This window comes from Myotis davidii, unplaced genomic scaffold, assembly GCF_000327345.1.
Source record: "Myotis davidii unplaced genomic scaffold, ASM32734v1 scaffold10, whole genome shotgun sequence".
NCBI classification, from domain to species: Eukaryota; Metazoa; Chordata; class Mammalia; order Chiroptera; family Vespertilionidae; genus Myotis; species Myotis davidii.
The window spans coordinates 3130801-3137271 of record NW_006283544.1 but is presented as its reverse complement, the minus strand read 5'-3'; the positions used below and the strand labels follow the sequence as shown (position 1 = coordinate 3137271).

The following is a 6471-nucleotide window of genomic DNA, read 5'->3' as shown; positions in this document are numbered from 1 at the left end:
GAGGCTCCTCCTGCCTCCACTGCAGGCGGGAGGTAAGAAGTTAGGGGTCCTGGACTGCGAGAGCCCCAGACTGTGAGAGGGATGTCTGACTGTCAGCTTAAGCTGGCAGGTGGACATCCCCCAAGGGCTCCTGGACTGTGAGAGGGTGCAGGTTGGACTGAGGGACTCCCCCTCCCGAGTACATGAATTTTCATGCACCATGCCTCTAGTTATATTATAATATGAAATGATGTATTATAATATGCTTAATAATGCCTTGTTTTAGGCATTTAGGTTGTTTCAGGTTTCTATTTTACCTTTGAAATCACTCTAACCCTGGATGGCATGGCTCATTGGTTAGTGCCAGCCTACAAACAGGAGGGTTGCAGATTTGATTCCCAGTGAAGTGCCCATACCCTGGCTTGCAGGTCTAATCCATACCCCTGGTTAGGGCATGCGTGGGAGGTAACCAATTGATGTGTCTCTGTCACATCGATGTTTCTCTCTCTCTGTGTCCCCTCTTTCCTCTTGTCCCACTCTCTAAAAATCAATGGAAAAATATATATATATCCTTACTCCTTGGGTGAGGATTAAAAAAAAAAGGAATGAAAAGAAATCACTCTAAAGAATACCTTTTTGCCTATCATCTCCTATTGAGATTTCAAAGAATTTTAGAGTCAAGAGAGTAATTGGGCATCAAGCACCTTATTTATTAAATAAGAGAACTGAAAATTAAGAGACTTATTTAAGTAGCTAACTTACCTATTAGCTTCGTGATGACTAAAAGCTAAATCTCCTGATATATTTTGCTCTCTACTCTCCTATATCAGTTTTTAGAACATCTAGAAAAACTTATCTTGATTATGCTATAAGATGTTCAAAGTTTAAAAATGATTTTTTGATAATTTTGTTTAAAATTAGCTATTTATTCTTTATATGTTTATATTACATTACTTTTTATAAGTACTTAATGAAGAAAAATGCCAGAAATGTTAAGTATTTACAAAAGCATTAAAATTTCTGAAAGGAAAGTTATTATTCTTAATTTTTTTTTTTAATGTTGGAGTAAGCAATTTTGTTTGAAATGTCAGGCTATGAAGACATCTTCTGCATAGAGAATGATGTGAACCATATGGCTTATTCACAATCAATTGAATTACAAACCATGGCAGTTCGTACACTTTCAGGAGATGCTTATGTGGTCTTTCCATTAAAATTCCACTAATGTGACATTTGTGAAAAGGTTTATGTTTGGACACACATTCCCTCGCCATATGTGAAGCCACAGAGAGCAAGACCATCGATTCCAAGTGTTTATATATAAATCGACAGCTATCAGTTCTGAAAGATTTCTCATTGCGTATGTCAGAATCCTCTGGCCTTTTAGGGTCATCTTGTGTGTTTCCATGTTTACAAGACCCTGCCTGTTAATGTGGCTAACTTTTACTCATCAGACAGGAAGAAGGATCTTAAAAATCATTGTTAGGCAGCGAAACATTAAGAAAGTTAAAAAAAAACTTTCCATATTTAATCTGTTAAACAATGGCAAATTTCTTATGAATCAGTGATACTGTAATTGAACTGGAGACATTTTTAGAGCAAGCTAGCTTTGGCTTTTTCACCCTCCGATTTGGAATCTGCTCACAGTACTGCCAGCTTAACCAAAAAGGATTAACTCTCATATCCAACTGAGAACACAGATAATTCTCAGTAATTGGTAAAAAATGAAGATGAATGGGGCTGAGAGATAAGGAGCAATTAGCTCATCAGCAGTTACAGCTGTGCACTCAATCCGGATCCATCTCTGGAGTCTCGGCCCCTTTTAAAGAACCTAAGCAGAATAAGGATAGGACACCCTCCTCCCCAAAAATTTGCGTATACCTGCCCATCATTTCTCTAGTCTTCCAATTTATTTCCCTACTATACAAAGACACCTGTCATTGTATGCTATGTAAATGACTACCTCTCTCAGGACCTATGTCTAAAGCCAATCTTCTTTTTAAACTTTTTTTTTATAACAGAAACCAAATGACTACTGTAGACACTCTTAAATTCCCTGTCAATCGTTTCATTATAGCAGCATCATCTGTTTGAAAATATAAGCAATTCCCTCATCTAATTATAGGAAGGATTTGAGGTTCATTAACATTGCCAAGGCAGAGAATCCAATGTGCAACTGCAGAGCTCTGTGTGGTGGCCTGTGTTCTCAGTTTCCTTCTATTTGCTTTCTCAAGGTCTCCAAGACTTCTTCCTGAAATCATAAAATTAATTTTTCCTTCCGTGACTGAGAAGAAAGTACTACAGTGTAAACTATTCTATTTCTGTAGGAATAGGGGGAGGGTGGAAGGGGGTAAGAGAAAGAGAGAGAGGGGGGGGAGAGTGGGAGAGAGAGAGAATGAATAGTCAGCTGGGGAAGATAATTTTATCTCCCTATCTGACTGGCTTGTTTTTTGTTTGTGTTCCATTTGTTTTGTTTTGTTTTGGCTGATGAACCAAAGTAAGGAGTAAGAACACAACTGAAAAACCCAGCTGTTAATACCAAACTCAAGTTCTTGTTTTTAATTGAAACTCCTACATCCTATAACTATTGCAAGTTTGAGAAAATGAAAAAGAATCCTACATTGCAGGGTTTGAAATGTGTTCAGGTTCGTGGATCACTGCATCCGTGGACACTTACTCCACAATGTTCAGAAAGAGAAAAGACCGAAGTCTCAAGATTACTTCACTTCCTTAAAGAAATAACAGCAGTTGGGGATTATGACTATAGTTTAAACAATAAGATTTTCTCAGGACATCTGTTTTGAGATCACATGTTGAATAGATATGAACTCATTTCCTACTAAGCAAGCAATCTACTATTGTTGATAGCTGTTTACCAGTTCTGTGAGTCAGATATTAGCTTGTGGCAAAGGTCCCTCTTAAATCCCCTGAGTATTCTTTAAACTGTGTACATAGTGTTTTCCTTAAATAAAATGTTAAGAGAAGTAAAAAAAAAAAAAATGCAGTCTTTTCCTGTCTCTTGGTAAATTAAGTCCACGAAGTCTCAGACTTGGGAATAATATTTAATGTATTTATCTTTAAAGAGTCGTTTCCTATGTTGTCATTAGTTAAGGGAGTAAGCTATTAGGTTTAGCAAGTATTTAAATAACACAGAAACTATTAAGAGATGCTAGCTATGTCAATATTTATACAGCATTTCAAAACTAGAAGTAAAATTAAGTTTCCTTTATTTAGATTAAATCAATTGTGCTTAATTTAGTGTCTTCAAAAATGTTCATGATGACAAAAAAATAATAAGCAGATAAAAACACACAACTAGAGATACGATGGAATTGACCTTGAGTTCACCGGTTTTAAATTCTGCCTTTCCATTATCCCAGTCCCAATTTCCAAGCAGCATGTTTTAAGCTGGTTATGTAGATCAGTCCTTAAAGCAAAAAAATAGCAATTTATCTGGCCTGAATGTTGTGGATAGTGTTGCCACTAAAAAGAATCCAGGACATTTTTCCTTCTTATCTGCAATGTAGCTCATATCAGCCAACCTGTCACAAGATAGTACTTGATATAAACAAGAGATTGCAAAGACATCTCGGTAATCAATATCAGGATGGCTACAGTATGGAAGTCCCAACCAGTGCATATCATTTGTCTCAGCATCTATTTCTATGGCCAAATGAAGCATTAATTCAAATCATAAATCTATGGTGATTTAAATCTGGGAATGAGCACCTGCCTGCTTTAATGATTTATTTTGTACATTTCAGTAAGCAGGAGATTTGTCCATATGAACTGACAGGTCACCTTCAGATGCCAGGAGCTGACTGTTTATCACCATGCAGACTAGCATCTCATCTTAGCGAGTAAATATTAAACTAAAAGAATCCAATTGATTGTGGATGAGGGAGAATAGCGACATGGCCATATATTTTACTCAGCATGCTGATGCCTCACTCAGATCTATCCTGAAGTTCTCAGTTCTTCCTAAAGTGATCACTCTGTTGGAAAGACGTGAGCTCAAGGTCACCAGGTAAAATTGGAATGCACCATACTTATTTGTCAGTGTCAAAGTTTCTTTAAACACCTTTGTTTGGCTAATTTTTGTGATTCATATTAAGAACTGGAAGGGGACTTTTATAATAAAAATATCCCTTGAGTCCAGTAAGCCAGATGCAACCAAACCAAGCTCCCCAAAATTCTATTTCCTCAGATAATAAGGGTTTATTTACAACCCAGGGAAAAAACAGTGTTCTTGCATAGGAAAATCTGAAATGTGCAACAAAACATGTGAGCCAGGCGAGTGCAAGAAAAAAAAAGAACCCTGAAATAGCTTCAAAATTGTCACTGGATTTGGGCAGAGCTAAGGAGCAACAATACATCATTAAGTGGCACCTCTCTGAGGGGTTTTACTACTTCAAAGAGCCAGTTGATAGATTTGTGAGAGCAGTAAGCTTGTACTCTGAAATACTGGCCTTAGAGATTCTTGGGATTCCTCCTGGAATTCTTATGCTCCAGTACCACTTCCTGAGCCCCTCATGCTAATGATGTTCCTAAAAGATCCAGCACATCCTTCCAGAGTTCGCACACCAAGCCACCCCACCCATTAACTGGATGCCTCTTGCATACTGGGACTGTGGTATGATCATTTTTGTGTTCCTAGAATGAGCTAAAATCAAACTTACAACAAAATTCAAATGACATAACAGCTCCCCCAGGTTTCCTCACAGGCCAGTAGTTTAACAAATAACACCCATCAGAGATAATAGGAAAACAGAGGAGGAAGCAGTTACTGACTGTAAAAAGAGGACAAAGGTGATTTTCAAAAGGGTAAATTTGGAGAAATAATAATAATAGCCAAAGCAATACCAAATCTTACTGGTGTCCAAAGTGAAAAACAGACATGGTAATAAATAAAGTGATAAACACTTGACAAACAGGATCTCCTTGAATTATTATGATGTAATACTATTATTTAAGCCATTTTCCAGATTTGAAATGTTATGCTCCAAATTTTCCATAACTCTGCAAAGTCACAGACCAAGTAATTATTGAACACTTACCAAGAGGCAAGTGGTGTTCTCAGAATCAGAGAAGACTAGGCCCATAGAAAGCAACTGCTAATTCACCAAGCACTTTGATCTATACAAGCTCAATCCCCACCCCTACCATGGCCTTGTACCCTCCCCTTCCCCCAAACTCATGTTTCCTGATCTCTAGATAAAGGAGGAAGGCAGGGGGGGTGCTCAGGAAGGATAATAAGTCATAAATTCTTAGAGGACAGTAGCATGTGAGACAATAGAATAAAAATGACAAATATAACATTTCCACCTCAAATCAACCATTGATATGTAAATAAATGATCTACATGCCTAAGGACTAGCAATGACACCAATATTACAACAACCAAAAAATACTAAGACCCTCTAGGAAGATTCAATTAAAATTTCTGCTCTGGTTTAAATTGGTGTTGGATGATGGGTGTCAAAACTGAAAAACAATATAGTCTACCAACTAAATACTTTAATGAAAGAAAAGTGATTTCTTTTGAATAAAACAAAGAGAAAATTCAAATTGTTTTTTTAAGTATCATGTGATACTCTATGTACCCACATAATGAAGGTAAACTATTATTAAGTCAGTAGGCAAATATTATTCTATAATATTAATTATTAAGTCGATGTCAATGCTTAATTATGAGCTGTAGTCTCCTTTTCTCATGCCTGCTGGTTTCTCCAAAGTCAAATTTCTGCTCTGCTGCTCAGAAATTTGAACAGAAGTAGCATGTTTTAATATATTTTGCTTTAAATATTATTAAAATGCATAATTTGTTTATCTCTCCTCCCAAAACCAACTATTAAGAATAGCCTGAATTGAAATCTTACTCTTCTAAAATTTGATAACAATTGAGATTATGTTTCAAAATAATAATTAAAATTTATAGTCGGTGTCTAATTTTGCTCTAGTTATAATTCATTTTACTTCAATCATTTTTATAAAATTTTTATGTGTTCATATTTAGAGAGAAAGAGAAAGGGAGAGGGAGAGAGGAAGAGAGAGAGTGTGTGTGTGTGTGTGTGTGTGTGTGTGTGTGTGTGTGTGTGTGAGGACTAAAGGGCATTTACGAGAGAGAGAGAGAGAGAGAGAGAGAGAGAGAGAGAGAGAACAACATATTGGTTGTTGTTCCACTTATTCATGCACTCATTGGTTGATTCTTATATGTGCCCTGACCAGGGATGGAACTCCTCACTCTTGGTGTAGTGAGACTATGCTCTAACCAATTGAAAATACCTTTTCTTCCATACACCTGAATTGAGCAGTGACACCTTTCAGATGTTCACACAGTGGCAAGTTTTTAACTTTTAAAGGTCTAAATTTATGCATGTGAATGAGATAAAGAACCTGCTGCCCCTATATTCTCATTGGAAGCACCAAAAATTCAAGCACTGATGTTTTTCTAAAGCAAATTTCTTATTGAAGAAGAAACATTAAGAATCA

General features: G+C 36.6%; 1 protein-coding gene across 1 annotated transcript in view; it reads right to left on the bottom strand.

The window, feature by feature from the left end:
* DACH1 (dachshund family transcription factor 1) overlaps window positions 1-6471 on the bottom strand; it is a 434735-nt gene that overhangs the window by 200526 nt on the left and 227738 nt on the right. The window lies entirely within an intron of this gene.